Genomic DNA, 24,292 nt, shown 5'->3' with positions numbered 1-24,292 from the left:
ATGCAGACTATCCTAAAACTTGGCAGCTAGGCTTCCCTCCAGATGCTGGAAGACATGGGATTAAAGCCTCCCATGGAAGGCAGACAACAACATGCAGCTCTCTCCCTTGCACAGTCACCACTGCTATAAACCTCAAGTACAGGGCAGCCTCCCCTCCCAGCTGCTCTTTTGAATGAACTGTTTGGGACATTTATCCTTTTAGCAGAAGTGAATGGCAAGTTCTGAGTCCATCTCCTAGGCTGGGCCATTGAAGTCCCTCCTGAGGAGATGGATAAATGCAAAATCAAGGCCAAAGCTTGCTGACCCACTGTCCTTCTGCCCTTCTCTCTGAAACCAGGCACACAGGACAGTGCCAACTCTGCACTTCACTGCAACTTGCTCTGAGTCAATCAGTGGCTGGATGCCTCCTCAGTGACCTTCTTAAGATAGTCACTCTCCCACTGTCTCTGTAACCTTCCAGAAGTCCATCTCTCCTGAAAGCAGGGAAAATGAGTCAACTGGGGATCCCAAGGAGAAGTTACCCATCTCCTGTATAAAATCAACACTTCTCCCTATTCTCTGCATCTTTTGTGCATGACTCTACACTCTTGCTGGGCATAAAAGCCTTCCTGTACACATTGGCTGGGGTGAGCTCACTGCCCACTTCCCTTCCTTGGGTGGCCTTTTGCTTCTAGCTGCCTGCAGTCCTGTAGCTGACAGAACTCCTCCAGCACACTCTCTTCTTGCAAGCCTGCAGCTCCCTTGCTTGGAGGCAAGCAAGGGAAATCACACAGTCATAGTGTGAACGTTTGAAAAACATTTATAGAAAAGGGAGGGAAAAGTGAGTCAATATTAATAAATTACAGAAAGATAGAACATCTGCACTAAATTATTGCAAACTCAAGTGAGAGTGGAAAGCTAAATAAATAAAGCGAAAATCATGTTAAGTTGGAAGATGAGTAATAGAAAAATTTTCCTTCAAAGTGCCACCAGTTAGCCTTTTTGTACAGCACTTTATACAAACAAAACTAATGGAGATATAACAGGGGTCAGAAAGCTTGATCCAGCTGTCTAACAGCTGTCTGCCCTGTTTATTTTGCTCCCTTCTGACTCTACATTATTTTATGGTTTGGATAAGTGCAGTGCAAAGACAGAGACCCTGAAGTCTGGGTTGTCTTGCCCTATAAAGGTGGCCAGAGGATGGACTAGATGAAGGCAGAGATCCCGTAAAGGCAAGGTTAATGAAGTAGGTACCTGCACACAGCAAGGGTTTAGGAATGGTCTTGGAGAAACCATGTGGCAGTCAGGAAATTTGAATGGCCAAGGAGCTCAGCAGCTCCTGGCCTATGAAAAGAACACCATTTTCTTTTGTTCTTCTAGTTCTGTTGCCCTATCTACTCCCAGTTGGATGTGAAGGGGCACTGAGGTAGAAGTAGATGACTTTCTAGTGTCCTTTCCAGGCATGGGACATGATGCCTCATATATTGCCTTTGCTCAGGGATGTGACTGATCAAGAAGTTCAAGTTAGTATATATACCAGTGGGAGAGAGGCTCAAAATGTGGTAGATCATTTTTCTGAGTCATAAAGCAAGATCCATTACTGTACCATTACTAATAAAGATACTTACTTGTTGGTCCTAAAGGTATTCTGCAATGGCTACTTCATATTTTCCTCAAGCAACCTCTACTTGTCACTGGAAAATTGTTTTGAATGCATAAATTGCTTTTGTTGTAGTAATACAGACCCAAGAATTTGCTATGTCTGTGCATTAAAACAGTAGGTCCCTTTTAATTTCAACAGCCATCTGCTTGTTGAAAGTAAGTTTTCATGTCTCCTTCAGTTTTCCTTAAACAACCCTGATTCTTTTAGTCTTTTTTCATAGAAAGAATTTTCTACATTTCAAGCAGTTCTTGCTCTTCATTTTTGTGGAAGTACCTCCTTAAATTTAAGAAGTAAAATTTCAGTGAAGGCCTTCCCACTACTAAGTAGAGCACAGTATCACTTTTCATGATGTGAAGGCTTGAATTTCTGTTTGCACACTCCCATGTGATAATTTGCCTTTTCCATATCAGCCTGTAATTGCTGTTTCAGGTTCAGCTAACCCACAAATACTTTTTCCAAGAGAGTCCTTTCTAATCAAAATATCCTTCATTTTTAGCATCATAAAATTTACTATGAATAAAACCTCCAGAGTTTACCTGGAACTTAATCCATTGATCTTGTTCTGTCATCTCACCTGCCTTTTTCAGACTATTTCTTTGACATGTTAAAATCATCTGGAGTAAGATGTTTTGTTGAGATGCATGGTGCACAATAGCTTTCCCCCTGTGCATAAAGTCTTATTTTCCTAAACACTCCCAAGGCTGTGATTTCCTACTTAGCTTTAAATCTCACCTATTTTTCGTCGGATTTTCTGTGCTAAGTGCATCTTCACATTTGGACATTTTAGATGCAATTAAAAAAGACGTGAAACACTTTGATCTTCTCATTGTAATCTCCCCATTATCTTCCCTCTTCATGGAGTAATGAGCTAACATTTTTCCCCATATTCTTTTTTGTCAATGATTGAATTCTGTTACCTTTGTTGTCTCTTGCTAATTTAATTTCAAGTTTCCAGACCTTGTTTTACATGGCTGTGTTCATACTCATCCTTGGACATCTGGTTTTGTTTCTTCTTGTTGTGGTTCCTTATTGTCTTTGAGATCAATGAAGAGAAGTCAGTGTTTTTCATTTCTAGTCTTTTTTCTGCATCTGAACTGCTGCCTTTAGCATTGTTTCTTTGGGGAACTACTAACTCTCTCTAAGCCCTCTGTTCTTGGCAGTTTCCCAAGCTCATTGAAGTCTGTCTGTCTGAAATCCATTGGGTTGGGTTTCTTCTCTTCTCCTGGCTTGCCTCTCCAGGGCCCATGAAATCTACTTTCCATGGTAACTCTCACCTACACTGCCTTCCACCTTCCCTTTCCTACACTGCTCCTCCCTTGTGCTAAGATTCAAACCCAGAGGAGCTTTTCCTTTAATTCCTTTCTGACTCTTCTGAATACAAACAAAAGTTTTGATAAGTCTGCTCCACAAAGGAGCTGAAGATTTTTTAAGCTGCTGAATTCTATTTGTTGGACAAATATCTCTAGATGTAGCTAAAATCTTCTGCTTCCCACAAGACTTGTGCTTCAGATATCTCTGTTAGTTCCTGTCAAAGAGCCTCATACACCTAATCTTCATGAATGGATGCCCTTTAATAGACTCCAGGGAACTCTGACAATGGTGTCCTATTTCCACCTTTGCATAAGTCCAGCAAGGCTAACTCCATCTGTCTTCTGGATTTCAGAACAGACTTATACCTACAAGGCTCACAAAGTGACACCTCTTTTATGTGTCTGCTGTCCATTCTTCTTGAACAAGCAGCATCCTTTCCTGTCAGCATTCTAGTCATATGAGTGATCCAACCATGTCTCTGATTTCAGTGAAGCTGTTATCTTGATCCTATGTCAAAACTCCCAGTTAGAATAAAGAGAATGCTTATTAAATGCTGATTTTACCATGCTGCTTTCATTACTATGCCAACGTCTAAGACTGATGCATTATTCTCTTGTTTCTTCTATGGCATTGTGACAAAAAGCATTTTCCTTCTTCATTTTAAGGTCTTCCTCTAGTTTGCTGTGGTGAGCCTATACTGATCATGTGGTTTTGACTCTCTTTACATTATCTTTTTCCTGAAACATCATGCCATAGGTTAAAAAAATGAGAGGTTTTTTGAGGCTCAAACATGATATTATTTTTTTTTTGTGAGTACTGGTGCTTAGGACACTACTCTGAAGTCTTTCAACCCAGCATTTGCTCTCAGGAATCATGAATAGTAACTCTTTCTCTAAAAAAGAGCAGTTGCCTTAAAATTACATTTGTCCAAGTTCAAGAATGAGATTTCAATAATAGGGATGAGCTGAGGACATAAATACATCACTAGGAATAAGAGAAGACAAGGGGAAAAGTGCCTATCTTACTAAGCAGAATTTGATCTGTTTCCTATAGAGTAGAAAGACACAGGGCTCTTTCCATTCCTTAAGTTGGATGGGGATGTAGCATGCCATGCCAGCAGGAATGCTCACTTCATCTACATGCAAGAGTTTTTCCTCACCTTGGTGACCACACAGCCCAGACCCAAAGTTCTCAGCAATAACACAAATGGAAGGAATTGTCAGTCATGGAAATACTTCAACACATTCTGTGTTGCCCAGAAATGTAAGAGACCATCTGGAATTAGTGTTGAATATTTTTGCTAATGACCTCATGATGGAATATTGAGAATGTTTATTAAATTTGCAGATGACACCAGGCAGGGATTACTTGTGAGTCTGGTAGAAGACAGGACTAGAATTCAAAATTATCTTGCTGAACTGGAGAAATTATCTGAAAAAAATGAAATAGAATGCAATTCAATAAAAACCCACGCAATACATACACTTAGACAGGAATAATCATCAGCATAAGCCTATAATGACAATTTTTAGAAAGTTTGCACAAAAAAAGACTGGGAAGAATTCTGGCAGATCACAGAAGTTGTCAAATGAGCCAACTGTATCATACTTCTGTGAAAATGTCAAATATTATCCTGGGATATATAAATGGGAATAGATCATAGATGATACATTCTACTCAGCACTGGCAGGGCCTCAGGGGCAATATATGGTCCTGTTTTGGGCACTGCACCTATGAAAAGATGTAGGGTGTTTGGAGGAAGGCAGGACAGGACCAATATAGTAGTGCAGAAGTCTGGAAAAATGGAAATTGCAGAAGTTTGCATGGAGGCTGTTTAACAGTGGAAGAGGAATGAAATAAATTTTGGATAAACGAAGCTCCTACAGAGAAAAAGGAAATTGACTGTTCTCCCAGCCTGAGAACAGAAAGACATAAATGCAACAGGAAAAATGCAGATCAGGCATTACTAAAAAACTTTCTGGCTGGTCAGAAAAGTGGAAAGAGTTTTCTTGAAAAGAGATCTCTACCCTGCAAAGTCTATAGAGATGGATCTTCAACTAAGGAGAATTGTTGATACAGAAAGATTTGGACAGCCTCCCCTAAAGATCTGGCTAGCTAAATGCACAACTGTGCCCTACAAACCAGAGATAGAGCAGTGTTTTAAACAAGGAAGCTTCTGTCTTGAATCTAAGCAACTTTGGGGTATGCCCCTCTTTAAAAAAATCAGACATTGTTCCTACATGTTCCTACATGGATATTCCTACTGCACCAGGAGCCTGTTGTTCTCTGTCACTTGGGGATGTTTGGCAATGTCTTGCTTGACAGCTCCTCAATGCCTCAGGTATGCATGGGTGGAAGGCACCCACTGAGCTGCAGTTCTCTGGGGCAGACTCTTTCCCTGAAATGCTGATGTGAGCAGGGATCAGGGCAGGAGTGAGGCACAGGGCAGCATATCAGCACCTGCTTCCACCTGTGTGTAAGCACAAGGGCCCCTCGTTTCACCCTTCTCCCACCTTCCTGTCTCCGGGTGGACTGAACAAGCAGGGGCTTGGCACAGGATGCAGAGGAGCACATCCCCCGGTGCTGAGGGACCACCTTTCCTTACTCCTTACCCAGTGTGGAAGGCAACAAGGAGGGGTAACACTACTCTGCCAGAGAGGCACACCACTGGAAAGGTCATGATCTTGGGAATCAAGAGGGCAAGCAGAAGCTGGATCACCTTTAATTAAGACCTGGATTTAGCCACTGGTGATTCAGAGATGGTGTCATTCCAAATTGAGTTTCGGTTTGCCTTTATTTAAAGTTATCACTTCTGCTTTGGTTCTGTTTAGCTTTCAATGATGTTCCAAGTAAGTAATTTTAAATTCCTATGATTCATATTATCCCTGACTAATGGTGCCCACAATGGAAAATTCTAGGACTTTTGCAATGAAAACCATATTTAGTGTTAGTAGTATCCATATATAGTGGGGACTGACAGTAATAAAGGGAATGAAAAGAAATACGCTGGTAAAGACAGGAAGTGGAACCTCTAGAATGAGACTTTTTCATGTGACATTTAAAGGGCATGCTAGAAATACTTTGGTGGGAGATCAAATATCACCATTCTCCACATTTTGGTTTGATGTCTAATCATTCTTCTTGGTCAGGTTCTAGCAAGAAAAACCACAAACACACACTAAACATCTTCTGTTCATCTTCTGGTTTTGTACTTGAGACTCCTCCTCCCACTTCAGTGCCAACCCCTCCCAGCTTCCACATCACCAAGGGGTTATTAATCAATTGTGATATCCACATGACCTCCAGTTTCAGTTCTCTTTGGTCCCTCTACTCCACTAGCTGAACTATTTCTAATTGGCTAATCAGCTTATCCGGTTTGGCCCTTGATGCAAACCAGGTCTAGACATGATCTATTCCTGGGAGGCCCCTGGGTTCAAGGGGCCAATCTCACACCCTGTCCATCACTATTGTCAGCACGGTACCCTATCTCAAAGACATGCCAATGAACATTAGAGAGAGATTAAAATGACAGCCTTGGTTTTCTTACATGCCTTTTAATCATCGTAACATACAGTCTAATGTTTCACTCTGTCTTCCTTTCCCTGCGAGCGCATGTTCTCAAGGAAGAAACCAGGAGGGATGAGAGCGGGTCAAAGACCACAGCAGGGTGAAAGCAGTGGAAAGGAATTAAAATGGAGGGTGGGGGAGGAGGAGGCAAGGGACAAAACCCAAGTTAGAATCTGGCAGACACAGAGCAACAAGGCTGGAATATAAATTCCTTCGTGTGGCTGACATCTTATAGGTACCAGTCACATCACACCAGCATGCCACCAACATGCACCAATGCTTGTGTCTACTGCAGGCTGCCTGACACCAATAGCCACACACCCAAAAGGTAGTTTTCTCAGAGGCTGCACATCTAAAGTAGTTCTGAGAAGAGCTGGGAGTCTTGGCTGCTCTGGAAACCAAGCTGCCTTTTTGAAGTGCCTGCATATGGATTTAGTAGCTGACTTTTAGACCTTTGGGTTTCTGAAAAAGCCTTAGCCTGGTCACTTAGCTGTGACTTTATGCAATTATTGACCATTTACACAAACAACAATCAGAGGGCTGCACGCAATAGGATCGTGTCTGAATTCCTTCTTGGTCTCTCCAATAGTGAATAGTGAATAGTCGGCGGCTCTTAAACAAAGCCCCATTCTCTCTGCGAAGAAGTGTCAGTGCAAGAGGCGGATGCTCCTGTATGAATATCTGCATAAAGAAGGTCTCTCTGCACCCCAGTTGAAGAGCTGTGTGGCTGTGTTAACAGCATGCACAACCAGAGTTAATGACCACACTCGTCCAAGGCTTCCCTCTGCTCAGCCAGCTCTGAATGCAGACAGAGCAAGTTCACACCTGCCTGCAAAATACCATATGGACATCATCTGTAACAAACTTGCTCAAATGGTTCATTTCTAAGGGGCATTCAAACTTTTCCTGGATGTGTGGTTTTTTTCCTCTCTTAGTCATGCTTTTACTAAAAATTTTAGCTAGTGTAATACCAACTCCTTAGCTTTTCAGCTCCTTGGTCCAGAACTATTTGGCTGGTGGGATGTGTGAATTCCTTTAGCCAACCAGTGGAGCATGTAATTAGCTCTATATGCACGAATGAATTACGCATATGTTTTGCTATGTGGCTTCAGCTGGTAACTAAGCATGAGAAGTTTCCAGCTAGAAAAGGAAACCGGTGAGAAAGTTAGAAAAGGCTGTGAAGTGGGCAGTGCACAGGACATCTCTGGTTTTCCTTGCTCCCTTTCTGCTACATGCCTTATTCTGACTGCATCCTCATTTTTTAGGCTATGCTTCCCATGGAACACAGGTTCTTCAGAGGATGCTGGGAGCATACTGCAGGATGTGTGCTGTTTCCTGTGCATCACATTCTGCTTTCACTCATCATTATTGGGTCTGGATGACTTTTGCTGATCCAGTAAGGGTTAAGCCCATCCAGCTGCAGAGGTTAGCATGAGTCCTGCTCACCCATCCCAGCCCACCTGGGCAGGAGATGGAAACAAAGCCTTGTAATCACACCTGTCCAGCTTATGAAGTTCCTGTCTCTTGGCTGAGACCAGGTGTCTGGCTCTGTGTGGGTGTTGCCGAGGCTGTTGCAATACACAATCAAACGAGTTTGCTGGAACCACTTCACAGTCCAGATTCATCACCTACTGGAAGACCTTCCTGAGAAGGCAGCTGTCTTACTGAGCTGCTGTGCTGCTTTGCTCTTTTCTGTCCCTTGTTTAGCAATTCCTTAAGGATGCAAGCCTTAAAAGCAGGCCAGAGTTGAGAGAAGTTTCATGGTTGTATGCCTTCTCTCAGTCCTTTATTGCAGCTCATGTTGAATTGGCCTTCCCCAAACAAGGGGAATGTAACCCTGCTGGTAGCACCATTATATTATTTATACAGCAAGTTACAGTGCAGAGTTTAGACTTCTTTTTTACATGTCTGGGTGGAAAAAATGATTAGAATGTTTTGCATAAGCAAAATTTATCCTGTCCATTTCAATAGTCAATTTTTGTAACGTACCCTGGCATGTTAGAGCTATTATTTCTTGATATAAATAATAACCGACTACACAGATTTCCTGCTTGTTGAAATCCATCCTGCTTTTTAAAGCAATCCCATGCCCAGATGGAGTAGGATGGATAGAAACAAATATTTTCAAAGAGAGGATCTTTTAGCAGACTATCAGATCTCATTTAATTTCATGGTGAGAGAAAGCCAGAAGTGGATTTGATGCAAATGCTGATGTGTGTCACTAGTGTTTCATACTGAACTCTGGCATCCAAGTACCAAACTGGAGATTCCTGAAGCCAGCAGAAATCTTTGCACCATTTCTCTGGTTCTTAGGCATCCAAATGAAAGCTGTCCAGCTAGGGAGCACACTTGGTGCCTTTTCTTCTGACTTCCCTCTGAAACTGCACACAAGGCCACACATTTGGCAGACGGGGAAAGGCTGAACAGCAAGCATTTCGGCCTCTTACAGATGTGGTTAAATTATCTTAATGTATTTAAACAAAGTGCAATGTCAAAGTAGCATAAATACCATATTTCAGCAAAATGGCTGCTTCTCCAAGGCTCTGCTTGCCTATGCCAAATGAAATACTTCCCACTGTTTATTCACAAAATTCTTTCTTGTCCACTGAATTTTCATATTGCTGGGCTGGGCCAAATAATCAGTTTCCTTTTAAAATAGAAAAATCATTAGTGCATTCCAATAGGCTTTTCATGTTATGTTAGAAACCCTTGGGAATGCAGTGTGATTAGCTTTCTTTGGTCTTAATTATTGCTGATGGGAGCCTACCTGTGGGGAAACCCTGAAAGGCACACAACAGCGGGCCAGGCACACTGAGGAGCCAAAGGAGGAAGTCTGAAATGTGTGGCAGCAGTTTGGTACATTAGTGTCAATTCCAGCCTTCTTAAACAGGACACCCTTTGTGTTAAGAACCACACCTGCACTACTTCGGAGATTAATGGGCAATTTCTTGGCAGTACTTGTGGACATTTCAGTTGTCCATTAGGATGATAAAAAAAAAAAAAACAAAACAGAGGAGAAAGGTTTTTTTTTATCAGCTTTAATTGTCCAGTAATCTCTTCTCCTTAAAGTAACTTAAGTTTCTTGAGAAACTCGTAAGCTTCCTTGACTGCCTGGACAAAGAGTAAAGAAATGACAGAGGCCTCCTAAAGTATAAATCCTCCTCCATCCTCCTCCATCCTCCTCCATTAGTCAAGCCTCTTCTGTGAATGAGTTAACTTGTAAAAAATCATATTACTAAGTATTTTATCAAAGCAAACATTTAATCAAAGTGAAAAGAAGAGATACTAGTCCCCTTCTGGAATGGGATGGAGACTGCCAAGATGTGTTTTAATTTCTTAAGAAAATAAACTATGTCAAACACTGGGTTTTAAGCAAGCAGATGCTCATTTATCATTTGTTTTGTCTGTGCATGTACTTGGGATCCTGCTGAACACAAGTTTTCTGAGATGGAAATGACCATATGGCCAATACCTTAAAAATTAATTCAACATGCCCTGCCTCTCGTGCACATCACACTCTTTTAATGGTGCTTTTCTTCTTTTTTTTTCAATGTTGAACAATGGAAACAGAACAACTGCCTTTGTGAGAGTCTGATTCATTGCAGAGACAATCTATGACTGATGCTGTATGCTACCAGCAGAGTTTGGATACTTTGCAAAGGCTGTGATTTCATGGCCCCACTTCTTTCAGAGGTTATCTCACAAAAAACCCAAACAAAAAAAACAGCTTTGCTACTGTTTTAGATGTTGTGAGAGAGCCCACAAGAAGTGGTCTGCAGCTGCCCCAAAGCTGTGCTGGTGTGCTCTAAGCTGAGCACTGGGTGTGCAGTGTGGTAGAGATGTCCAGGATGACAGCAGTTCATGCACCCACCAGGTGCTGCATGCACTCCTCATAAAAAACAGCTAAAGTTTACTGGCTAACGAAGATGTGAGCAAACAAAATAGGGTAGGGTAGCTTTATAAACCCAAACTCCTTATTTGCAGGTACAGTTACAACAGCCACTGAAGATCTACATGGTAAAGGCCACTCTGATTTCGGAAAGGTTGAGCAAAATTAATGCAAGTGCAATTATGGTCATGGGTCCTGATGCAGTAAAAGGACATCCAATGGAACACAGCTGTATGTCATTGGAGACTGTAGTTTACACCTTCTTCATAAAGACTCAAGTAGCAGCTAGGAACCTGAAACATAGCTCAGTGACATCATTTATAGATACCCACTTTATCTTAGCCAGGGCAAGGTGTTTCCCTGGTCAGCAGAGTATAATTTTGTCTGTCTGCTGGTACCATCCCTGTCTTGCCCCCTCTGCTGCTTTGTTCCTCTGCCTCCCCTCTGCCAGTGGTCACTATTCACCCACTTGTTTATGAAGAATTGTCCTAAAGCTCTACAAGAAAAAGCGACACTGGCAGGCATTGGGGATGAATGTATCAGCAGGGTGTACTGTGACTGGTCACACTATTGACATCTTTGACACCTTGTAAACCCAAACTTGAAACCATCACATCCCAGAAAAATCATCTGCTGACTGTGCTGACGCAAACAGCAACAGCAGAAGTACCTCAAGTCTGCATACACAGCTAACAGGTTTGATGCTCAGTATTATTGGATGCCACAACACCAGTTAACTATAAATACCATGCACCCTGCATGTGACACAGCTGCCCACCTGGGCTTGAGCCTGGAGTTAAGGGAGCAAGGATGACAGGAATGAGAAAGGAAAAGCAACTGTGTTCCATCTCTCCTCTTGCCTGCTTCTAGAGGATCTGAGCTTCAGTTTCTTCCGATCCAAATACCTCAAGAAATACCTGCTGTCTGGAATGGTTCCAGAGAACTTCCTACCAGGGAAGTAACCAGAGATTTGTCTTCCAAACAGCACTGAAAGCCCTGATTTTGGCTCCAATAATTACATTAGTCATAATACTAGGGAATAAGGAAATAGACCATTTCAGTTGGAAGGGACCTACAATGATCATCTAGTTCGACTGCCTGACTAATTCACGGCTAAAGAAGTTAAACCATGTTAAGGGCATTGCTCAAATGCTTTTTAAATGGTATTGACCACCTCTCTGAAAGCTTGTTCAGTATTTGACAATTCTCTCAGTAAAAAAATGCTTTCTAATATCCAGTCTAAACCTCGCCTGATGTAGTTTTGAACCACTTCCATATGTCCTATCCCTGGATCCCAAGAAGAGCTCAGTGTCTCCCTTTCCAATTTCCCATTTCAGGGAGCTGTAGAGACCAATGACATCATCCCTCAAATTTCTCTTCTCCTAACAAGACAAGTCCTCATTGCATTCCTTACAGTCCTTTTGCCAGCTTTGTTGCCCTTATGTGGATCCAAGGACCTTCACATCCTTAACCTGTGGGGCCCAGAACTGCACACAGTGCTCAAGGTGAGAATGGCAGACAGCAGGATAATCACCTCTTTTGACCTGCTGGTTGTGCTGTGTTTGATGCATCCCAGGATGTGGTGCCCTCTTGGGTGCCAGGGCTCACTGCTGGCTCACACTGAGCCTGCAGCACCCTCAGACTGCTCTCTCAAGCCACTCCGCTCCCAATTTATATTTGTGCTCGGCATTACTCCGGCATTTCCATTTGTTAAATTTCATCCCATTAATCATAGCCCAATGCTCCAATCTATCTAGATCCCTCTGCAAGGCCTCTTGTCCCTCAAGAGAGTCAACAGTATCTCCTGGTTTGGTATCATCAGCAAACTTGCTAATGGGGCACTCAACTCCTACATATTGGATGTGATAATGTCCTCTGCAAATAAAGACATATGATATTTGTTATATTACTCTCTTTATTTCTCTTTTTTTTTTTCCTGTTATTTTTGGTGTGAATTTTATATTTGACTAACCATTGTAATTTTAGAAAACAATTCATTGAGGTGTGGCCACATGTCACATCTCAGTGAAAGCTGTTTGAACTGCAACCTTCTCCAAGGAAATTGGTTATATGCTTTGAATTACCTAGAAATCACATTCATATGTCTGAATTTATTTTTTTTTTCTGGTAATGTCACCTTATTGTCAGCACTCGGGAAGATTAACTAACTGATAGGGATGGAAAGTGCAGCCCATCATAAGAAAGACAGACTCTGTGTGGTGATGATCAGTAAGAAATCTTTCCTCCAGCTCTTCTTGCTTTCTGCAATAGTTACTCTCTCAGCTGTCTACTCTACTCTCCAGAGACATTTTGATTTTTCAGCCAGTAGAAATAGACTTTAGAAAAAGAGGCTGGAGCTGTCAAAACCAACAGCCAAATTTCATCAACATTCTTAAGAGGAAACCTAGATATACCCAAGGAAGAGCTCATTCACAGAAGATGGGTTCTCAGACAAGTATTTTAGTAATATTAGTAACCAGTGATAGTTTCAAAAGTCAGTAGCAAGTGCCTGGATAGATGGTAAATATTTCCTTTAAATAATATTTTAAAGACAGAGCTGGTCTATAAACAAGTGTCCTATCCAATATGTCCATGAGTCAGTGACTGATCTGAGAAGAGGATCCAGGTCTGCCAATGGCTCCTATCACCCTCTGTGCATCTCAGGCCATGCACTCCCCCTCAGCGGGTTCCATTTCTCTCCCAAGAAAGAAGTGTCTCTTATCTGCACTGCTTTATATAAACAAGTCACCTGATTTCACTGCTAAGGGGACTTCTGTAGGATCAAGATCACACTCCACCTCCAAACCTCTCATTGCCTGCATTGGTCATAGTCTGGCTCACACATAGGCTGATCCCACTGATCTGTAGGCCAGGGACACACAGGCACAAGGAGAGTGCTGACCAAAACTTGGATCCTGCCCCCATGGGCAATGTGGGTCCCAGCAGGCTAGGCCATGCCCTGCACTGAATCACCTAGCCCAGCAGTGGGTTCCAGTAGCCCTGTAGTAAGCCAAAAGCTGAGTTTCAACATGACTCACTCATTCATTTATGAGAGTTTGGCCATCTTCTGTGTCTCAGAATATTTCTTCAGGAAATTTTATTTTTTCCTTATCTCATGATTTGGTGTTTGTTTGTTTAAAGTTCCTGAAACACAGTCCAAGCAGGTCGAACCTTGTGACTTGTGGCTGACTGAATACTTCTCTGCAAACAATGTGCCATGACCACAAACTGAAAACAGTGGGCTTCAGTCCCAGGGAGATCTCCTTTTGCTCTCCCTGCAAGCCTAGTAGCTTCCATAGAGGAGTCCATGTCTGCACACATCCAGAGGTTTCCCCTGGAGAGGCAAGCTGCTCTTTGACCTGACACCCCAGCTGCCTGCTGATCTCCAGTCTTCCACAGCTACATCATCAACCCTGCAGCATGAACAGTCCCGTGCCCTGTGTCCCAGTGAAAAGGCAAATATGGGGAAGAAATTACCACTCTCTTTCTGTGGCCCTTTCTGATAGCTGGTGGCATTCTCACCATGTCCCCTTGAAAGTCCTGGTCATTCTTGTCAGACTGCCTCCGTGCTGATAATTCAGTACACCAGCAGCACCTGTTACCCCAGTCTCCTCCTTCACTGTTGGCTGCCTTGGGCTTGGACACCAGGAACTTCCTGCAGCACATCCTGCATCCTGGGAAAGTCTCTGCTGCTCAATGAGCACATTCAGCATACCAGCTCATGCTCTCATGCTCGGTTCCCTGCAACTTTTCCATGGCTACATTTCAGCTATTTGATCTCTGGGAAGAGCCCATGGTTTGGCAAAGCCTGGAGTCTCCCTCTGCTGAAGGACTGTCTCCAGCCACGGCAGGCCAGGCAGATTGCCCAGGCCAGCTGGTGCCCTACTGAGACCTTCTGTGCAGGGCTGCTCTGGTCTGACCTCTGCCACCAATGCCCCTGCTCAGCAAGACCCTCCTGACTGCGCTGCAGTGACACCAAGTCTCCCTTGGTCTCATCCTCAGTACTGCAGCCCAAGACTTTCAACTTCCCCGAGGTATGGGGGAGGAAGAATAGAAGACAGGAAGATAAGCAGACAGGTGTTTTAAACTGTCCCCTTTCCTGAATTTATGTCTCTTTCAGAGAAAATTTCTATCTCAGAAGCGATATTTATCTTATTTTCCCTTCTTAAATAGCTCGCCAGCAATTCCCAGCCTCTCAACAAATGATAGGGATTTATGTAAATGTGTTTGTGTGCATGACCTCGATGCTGTCCATGAGAATCTCTGTGCACCCCAAACTTGCTGATACTTTGAGGCAGTCACAACTCTGGTGACTGATTTTGAGCCAATTACTTCAAAAACTTTTACTCCCAGAGGATTTTAATACCTCGACAAATCAACAGTGGTGAAGGTGCTCCATGTGTGTTTTGGCTTCCCAAGACTACAATCGTGTCACTGTTCCTGTAAAAGATATTGAGATTCATTTTTATGTGTCTCAATATATAATTTATAATATACAATATTATATTATGATATAATATGATTATATTTATATAATTTAATATTTTTCATTTAGATTTATATATTTTAATAAATAATATTTATATACCAAAATTATATCATTATATTAATGGCATTATTAACTAATGTATTATTATAATTAATATTATAGTAATTATACCATTATAATTTATAATTTTAATATTTATTTATTTATTTATAATGAATTATATACATGCATATATGCTCAATATAAGTGAATTGCTATTATTATTCCTTTCTTGACACCTCAATAAGCCTATTTTTCAGAAGTCCTCTGACATTTGAAAAGTTGGCTTCTGAGTTGGCCCCATCTGCCCCACCTATGCTCTCTCTCTAAAGTGGGGGAATGCAAATCCCCCTAGCAGTAAACGTCGATAGTCCTGTGAATGGGTTATGCAGGGTTACCTTGCTCTCAGCTGATTCATTTTCTTACGTAGAGAAGGGAGGTCTGGGAGCAAACATCTGGGGTGTTTCTAGTTCCTGGGCTGAAAGGGAGCTTGATGGTGTCTTGCATCCTGCAGTTTGTTTGTTTGGGAAGTTTGTCTTTGCACAGGCTACAGACCCTGATTAATGCGATGTTGTTGCTATGGTCATTGCTCTATCCCGCAATGTTTTCTGTTTCTGTCTTTGCTGACAAGGCCTTTAGCACCAATCTAAGGGCAAGGAGTAATAACAGGGAGGAACAGAGTCATAATGACCGTCCTCTGAGCAAACAATTGATATGCTAATGACGTTGGTGGGAACGAAGCTCCTATCTACAAAGAGAGGGACTGGAGAATGAAAATAGGACAGGGCAAAGAACAGAGGGGATTAAAAAAATGAAGAAGACTCTTCTGGGATTTTTCCAAAGACCAAGAATAATCTTTGTGGAGGAAAGGGAAGGACCCAGTGTGATTTCATACCAGGGGGAAGTCTGGTTTATCAGCAGAGCTAGCAGAGGAACTGATTCAAATTTAATATGACCTTACTAGAGAGAGGATATTGAAGTACAGAAATCTGTGCAGAGCTTTTTATTTGAATTTTATCTTCTGGGCACTTCTGGTACTGAGTAAAGAGCTCAGTTGTTACTGAATCCCATCTCAACCCACGTTTTCAAAACACCAGTGACATGCTCTAAACACTTAGAAAGAAGGACCAGATTTCCCAGGTACCAGTTGTCCTGAAGGATGGAATGCCTTGAAAGTGGTGGCTGGAATACAAAACAGTTGTGTTTGAGGCTTCATCTCTACAGGACAGCCAGCAAAGTCAGTGGCCTAGATGTGTTTTGAGACAGGTCATGGAGAAGAGGGAGCTGCGGTCAGCAGTGTGTCAGAGCCCTGGGAACAGTTCTGTGAATGCCTAAGGAGGGAATCTGCTCTAGCCAAGTCATGGGCAGCTGCATTTCACACTATCATTCTTTTCTTATTTCAGTCCCCACAAATGACTGAACTAGGTATCTTTTGTAGAAAAAATCTACTCTTGGTCCAAGTCTTCAAACAATGAAAAATCTGGAAGTCTCATGAGAATCTGCTCCAGTGCTAACACCCTTACTGTTAGAGGCTTATTTCTGCTCTCGTTTTTCTCCACTTCAGTTTCCACATTTCAGAGTAAAGAACCTCTCTATCTAGATACTTCCTTGTGCAGACACTTTTTAACCCCAATCAAGTTGTCTCTTAGCTGTCTCTTTGATCAGCTAAATACATAGAATTTCTTAAATCTCTCTTTGTAAAGTGCAATTTTCTTGCCATGAACCACTCTCATGCAGTCTGGGAGCTGAACAGAATAAAACTGAGGGAATAAAAATTTGGCCAGACTGTGTTTTGAGAAAATACTTAGGAGATAGACTTTGTTATCTGATTACATTTGGTGTTAATAAAAACTTGATTATACAGCAATAAATTCTGCAGTTTGTATTGTTTTGAAATGACAAAAACTTGAGTCATCCATTTTCTTTCTCTGTGAACCTCTTCCCTTTGAAACTATTAAAACAAGTATGATTATATTGCATCAATATAAATCAACAGTGATACTCTGCCCTAGTTACAATATATTGAGCTTTATTCACAACATCATGAGTTTTCTTTTTAGGCATTTTCAAAAGTATAAATCTCCCCTTCAGGGTGCTCAGTAGCAAAATTAGCATTTGCTTTTTTCCCCTGTGCTCCCAATTTTTTCATGGTTGTCAGTCCAAGTATTTGGCCTTCAGAGCTGTCTGAGGGGAAACATAAATCAGGCATATAAAAATCCAGTATATAAAAATGTAGTTTCTTTTACATGCAAGACAAAAGTTCATTTTTGCAAGTGTGAAAGTGGAAGTGAATCTCTGTTTAAAAGTGTGATCACTACTTTTTCACTGCAGAAAACTGCAGCATTATGTTACTACAGTCAGAAAATTGCTACTGGACAGCTAAAGGCCAGCAAATCATAACGTGCTGCTGCGTCTCCCATAGAAGAAATCGTGATCTCATCATGGAAATGTTCACTGGCTTATATTCTTACTGCAACTCGTCCTCCAAGAACAAGGGCAGAAGTTTGTAATGGATATGGTGCCGGCACAGTTACACATGAGAGTGCTCTGCTCTCCACATGCCTCTGCACGGCTTCTCCTCCCACTGAAAGGTCAATGACAGAGAGGTGAGAGGATTTACGTACTTGCTGCCCTAGTAAGAAATGCTTTTAGGTAGGCTGGGCCTGCGCTGTAAACAGCCCCACTAATTTCAGCTAAACATCATTAAGGTCATAAAATGTCTCAAGATTCATGCAGACTTCTGCCAGTTTGGCTGTACCCCAGGTGCATCGGCTGTGAAAGCCCCCTGAGAATGGCTGGGGAGCTTGAGGCCGTGATAAGTCAGAGCCTTAAAGGGGTTGTTTTGGGAGGTTTTGTGTCTGGTTTTGGCAGTCCAGCTTTCTATGGGATGAAAATATCACAAAAAGAAAATGCAACAAGGTGATCTTATGGCCTCCCGAGGCCCTCTGTGGCTGTGAGTGGCATCTCCAAGCCAATGGCTGGGGCGTCCTGGTATTTGGGTTGATCTGAAAGTGCAGGTGTATTGTTTTGGAAAACAGGGCAGACGGTGGCATTGCAAGGTGAGGTGAGGTTTTGCAGTGCTGCTGGCTTCCATGCTCCAGTGTAGAGAGTTTGCCCAGTAATCCTCAGTAATTATGTATTGTGCAGGCTTTCTTTGAAAGCAGCGGCCTTTCCTTCTCAGGGAGGTAACAGCTTGTTCCTCTCCTTTTGCAAAATCACTGACTGCCACATTTAGCTAGTGGTGGAGCTCGGTGCTCTCCCTCCTTTTCCTCATCCAGTGTCAGGGCATGGGTATGAGGGGCGGCTCAACAGTGCAGCCCAAAGTCTGCATTTGCAGCGTGGGGATGGGCATGTCCCACCTGACATCCATACTGGGATGTCAGCTGGGAGGAAGCTGGAGGAGTGAGGGATGCTGGAGCCAGGAGTGCAAATGCCAGTGAGGTCCCACACATCCATGGGACTGCCAGCTCTGACATCCTGTAGCACCTGCAGGGAATCCTGTAGCACAGGGAGAGATGAGAGAGCTGCCCACAACCTGGGAAGGGCTGTGCTCCAGTGGCAGGAGAGTTATCAGGCTGTGGCAGCCTGGTGCTGCCTGACTGGTCTGCAGTGACATGATGATATGCTCCCAGTTCCAGGGGACATCTTCCCAAAAGAGATTTTGTATGCTAATCCCTTCTGCCCTCATCAGCCAGGCCTCAGGCTGCTGAGCTGCCTAGTTCCCAGCAGGAGTAACCTCTGCTGCACTGATAAGAGGGGATAAAAGCCACCCTCCCCAGGCCCCTCTGGCTGTGGTGGGCTCTCTCCCTGCAGCCAGCCCCTCACTGGAGGCTGCTCCCCTCTCTGGGAGGGGGATGCAGTCACCCAGTGAGGATGATGCCTGGCTCCAGGTGAGCAGGGATCACCAGTCCACAGATGGGGTCACCCCAGACCCCAGGGAGCAGGGAGTGGGTTCAGCACCCTGGTCTTGGTGAATCTGTCCCCTTTACTGTGCAACTCAGCTTGTGAAGCAAAACTGGGCACACCAATGATGGACGAGGCTCTTATCCAAGGGATTACCACAGCCTGAAATACAGGTAGCTCTTTGCTCCAAAGCTCAGTGAGCAGAAGAGGGTCTGCTCTCCCTCATGGTGATCTCTGAAGTTACCTTTGCACTTCCTATGACCCCTGGGGCAGCTACAAATATATCCCACTGCTCAGAGAACCCTTAGGGCTGCTCACTATGTCAGCAAAAGCCTCCTTTTGGCAGCTGGGAATGGCTGGAGTAGACCATAGATTGTGTAATTAGTCCAACCATTAGTCCAGCCTCTCTGCAGGGGATTATAAGCAAGTAATATACACCTCTCTTGTTGATGTTCCTGCACCATGGGGAATTCAACAGTGACAAAAGACTCAGGTTATGAACTCCTCTGCTTTGCTGCAAAATTTCTGAAATACAGTCAACTTCTGGGCTCCTGGTATTTTGATTGGTGGTGTTGTCGTATCTTGAGAGATAACTCTTAAATCGCACAGCACCAACCAAGCAGCATCCCGCTAAACAGGAAAAAAATCCTTATTGCAGCAAAATGTCCTATGACTAACTGCATTAACAGGTTTGTCTCTCCTTCAGAAAGCTGTTCTAAGGAAATTAGGTTGGCTGTGCAGACAAATCACGTGTCTTTAGTAAATCTATACTCTAATCAGATGAGGTAAATACCCAGAGACCAGCTATGGGGGCCGTATAAATACCTCCATAGATAGAGGTATCAAGAGATGAAATGTAAAGATATTTATTATTTTATGAGGCTCATTCCTTTCTCTGGGATCTAAAGAGACATGCTTCACTGAATGTCAGTAAATTGTCTTTGATGTAGAGAAAACTCCACTAGCTTTGATAGTGTCGATTTGATCTTTTAAAAAATAACTGTATATTAAAGTATTTCCTGTGGTGCTGGTGACCTTTAATGTCACATTACTGAGTCCCAAGTGGCCATACATGGCTGTAATAGAGCAAGGGCTCTATGTGACTCAGGGAGTCCCATAACACAGGAGCTCTCCAAAAGTATTAAATGTTCGGCACAATGTCAAGTAAGTGTAGATTCTACACTGCGTGTTTCATATCCACATGCTTTTGCCATTTAGCTTTTTGATGATTGATTGATACCATTGCAGGTACCAGGAATATTTTCTGAGCCTACTGACTGTGGAGGATGGCACTGCCTGTTTCAGTAGTTGCACATAAATAGGCATTCCAACCCTTTGGGCTGCTGAGACAGACAATGCTAATACATGAAGCCAATGAGAATTCCCAGGGCTGACCCTGGGAATGGGCATCCAGCCAAGGTTTTATGGCCTCGGTGATGTCCTCAGAGATGAAGGTGAGGGGGTAGCCCCAGTTGCTTATTTTAGGTGACACACAGATAGTTGCTTTCAGAGAAAGGCAGATAGACACAGCGGTTGATCAGAAATCTGTCCTGCTTGCATAGCAGTCTATGAAAGAGCAGAAAAAAAAGGACCATGTTGAAAATACCTGTCAGAGGACCCTACTGGCCCAGGAGCTGGCTGGAGGAGACCTGAAGTTCAGAAAGGCAGAAAAGCTTCCTCTGACAGTCCTTTCTGCAAGAAGTGACAAGGTGGTGTCAAAACAACCAAGCCCCTCAAAACTGCATGTTGGTGAAATGATGCAGAGTTTGTTCCTTCTTCTCAGGCTTTTAATCAAGGTTTTATTCTCAGAGGGAATAGTACATTTTTTTTCTGTATGGGAGTGTTCTATTTAAATTATAATGTCTTACTCTGGACCCTCTGGCCACTTTAGGGTCATCAGATACCATTCAGTGCTAGGGATCTCTTCAGGAACAGAAATAATTGATGTATCTTGAGCTTCTCACTTCTTAGTGGAGGACAAGTCAGAAGGGAGCAACTGGGAACGAGAGCGTGTTTGTTACAGGTTTATTTTGGTCATGATCTTCACACTCCTTCCTATCCTCGGGTTAAAGAAAATGCTGGTTTTCGTTCATGGTATTTGTTTCAGTCGCAGATTGCTCTTAATGACTGCAGAGCCCCACCCTTTCTGTTAACGGGTCAGTGCCCGAAACATGTCCACTGTTAGTCAGATCTGCCGCGTTTAAACAGGTGCTTTTTCTAACCCACAGTAAATATGAGCTGACTTTTTAAAGTCAAGTTGTCCTTCTCACAGCCTAGAAGCAGATCTCACTCTCGCAATTACCCTCCGTGGCTGTGAATTTATGTTATACCTATCCTGAACAACTAGTATCTTGGGACACAGTCCCTGGCTAATGCTGAAACTGCTGCTTCTGATGAATGGTCTAGTAAACTCTCACATGACAAAGACGCCTGAATCTAAAGCTGTTGGCAAGCAGAGAAATTACTGTCTGCCATTGCACAATGCCCTGTGAATGGAGGGTTTTTTTCCATTTCAAACCCCTCCCCTAAGGTTGTGTTTGTAGGAGGGAAGGGCTCCCATGTATTCTGCCTGGTGTGGAATGTGCTTTCTGATACTGTGGCAGGTGAGTGACCACCCCACATCCCTGCTGCTGAAGGTTGTGGGTGAAATGTGTTCAGCAAACTCCAGCAATATGATAGAACAGTCGATCTTCACATCTGCTCACCACTAAGAGGAGGAGGGAGGTGCAGCACTCAAGGAATTGGAGAAAGACTCAGGAGATTCATTTCGCCCAGAAGGAACCTGCTGCCCTTACTCGGCGGAAACAGCAAAATCCCATTTCCCCAAGGATACTACTGAGGACAATGGGAAAAATCCTGGGGGGATGACTTCAGGAGCTAAGTGCACAGAACATGCAAATATTTGTCATCAGGGGGCACACACTTCATCCCAAACCAGAGCCAAAATCCATCACTACTCTCCGAGATAAAAAACATTCACATTTGCTCTTTTTACTAATGCCATTGAAGGAGAGGCCACAGCCAGTGGTCCCAAAATATGACCTCAAGAACCTCTTTGTGATGATACTATTACCTGGATTCTGTCAAGGTGGGATTGGGACTGTATTCCCTGGTGTGACCAAAAGTCCTTTAGATTACGTTTGCTTTCCTACCAAAAGTAGCCCAAAACTGTCCCAAAGAAGGAAGACCAGCACTCCCTTCACATCTGCCCCCAAATGAAGATGGAGAGCTGTCTGTCTCCCAGCACTCAGGCCGCTCATTGAGAGGTATCAGTCATTTTGTGGGAGATCAGGTGTCAACCCGTGCAGACCCAAGCTGAGTTACAGGGTGTTTGACAGCCCAGGATACCACGAGCTACCCCCAGGACAAAGGAGGGACAGAGACCTGTGCTCCTTTGCAGCACAGTTTCCCCTTCATAGGCTACAAGCACCAGGTTTTGGGGCTGTAGGCAAGGCAGGGTGACGACAGGCTGAAGAAGACACCAGTGGGCTGAGGGTGAGGACCAGCAGGCATGGAAAACTGATGCCCTGTGCTCCCAGGCACGTCTGCTGAAGCGTGGCATGGACAGACCAGTCCAGCTGAGGAGCAAAAAGGCACTGTAGGTGCACAGACTTGTAACACCCCTCACTAATATTTGGCAGCTCACATCTGCCTGCAGGGCAGAGGGGCAGGGGGGGCCAGGGCTCCTTCTGAGCAGGAGGTAGGCAGCAGCATGACATGCCAGAGTGTCACAGAGCAGCGGGCATGCAAGGGCTGAGCGTGGGGATTAGTGAGGGAGTGGGGCATTTTCCAGGATTCATATTCAGTGTGCTTAGCTTAATCCATTGTTTTGCTCCCTTCCCTTTCGAGCACCATATCCCAGCAGATATGACGATTTTTCAAAGCCCTTTTTGGGGTGAGTTCTCTGTTTGTTTTGTGAGGGTTTTTTTTCCAAAATACTGCAGAGGCAATGTAACACAGCCCAACCCTGCGGACGTGCTGCACCATTCTGGAAGATGGAAAACAAAAGCTAAAAGAGGATGGTTAACCTTTTCTAATTGTCACAGCACAGGACTAGTTGCCAGGAGGAACTTGAGTGCTAATCCTACTTTACTCACCATGTGACCTTTGGGTAAGTTACCTAATTGACTTGTCCTTCGGTCTGCCGAGCCTGCAAAGAGCAGGTGTTTCAGTGAAACACGGCATTGCTGAGCCAACCTGTGGCCTTAGGAAATAACCAGGGAATAAAACCTGCTGCACTTTTTAAAAGGTGGTATTAATACAGAGAATCAAAACATCCTGCTGTAAGTTTAAGCTGGCCCTTTAATCTTTTGGTGGGGTACAGGATCGAGCCCATAATATTTGGTTGAACAGAAGGTCATTCTGGATGGCATTTGATATTTGTGGAGGAGGGATATAGAGCAATTTCATCAAATTATAACTGAGTCAATTCTGTTCTGCTGGAATTCATTTCCTTCCTCTGGAGGTACATGGATCCTGATTTTCCCTGACCACCCGGTGCTGTGCTGCTGCTATTAGAAATGCTCTCCAAATATCACTGTAGCTGCCCTCTAGGTGGATTTGAGATTATCCCTGTTTTCCCTTGCATTTGAAAGGAGTTTTCAGGCTGAATTAAAAACACTTGGTGCAAAAAGGTATAGTTATCCCTTGATTCCAAGCTTTTTCCCATTCAGTTTCTCCCCCTTCCTGCATATGTCTTTTTTATTGACTCACTTTAGCCATAATTGAATCTCTTCTTTTCCTGAAAGTATTCAGTATTAGGTATATAAACACAGTTGGATTCTTCATGCTAATGTGGAATGAAAAGATACTAACAACCATCCCCAGAGATCATCCTCTCTCTGGTGAAAGATCTTTCACCCTGCATTGGAAAAAGCACTTTACAGAACTATTCACTCCTTCTTTAGCATTTGATGTCAAAGAAAATGCCATTGCATCTCTGCTATGGATTACAGACACGTCATTTATTATTATCTGGCACTCAGGAGGCAAGCCTGCCTCCTGGGGTAGGTATAGTTTGTTTTCCAGGTTTGATCTCTCATTTAAAGAGGGAGTTTTCAGGGATAATTTTTTGCAAAGAGCCAGTCTGCACTCTTCTCTTTCAAGAAGTTTGGTCTTCACAGTCTTTCGCTACAATGGTCCAATACAGCATTTATTTAAAACTTCTCTTTTTATAATATGCTGTGGACTGGGCAGCTGAAATGCAACCTTGGTTTGGATTAATGGATTCTACAACCAGGTTTCCAGAATCAGGTTTTGATCCATTCTTATTTAAAAGTCCCTGTAACCATGAATGGTCTAATTGAAACCGGAGGCGCTTGCTGCAGACTAAGGAACAATTCAATGGGATTAAGGCAATGTCGCATCTGAGCTGTTGTGATTAAATTTTGCAAATATTAACTGAAAAAATCTTGGCTCAAATCCTAGCCAATATGTATTTGAGCAGCTCCCC

The sequence above is a fragment of the Sturnus vulgaris genome, chromosome 3 (genome assembly GCF_052056855.1).
Source record: "Sturnus vulgaris isolate bStuVul1 chromosome 3, bStuVul1.hap1, whole genome shotgun sequence".
Classification (NCBI taxonomy): Eukaryota; Metazoa; Chordata; class Aves; order Passeriformes; family Sturnidae; genus Sturnus; species Sturnus vulgaris.
Note: the sequence above shows the minus strand (reverse complement) of the source record.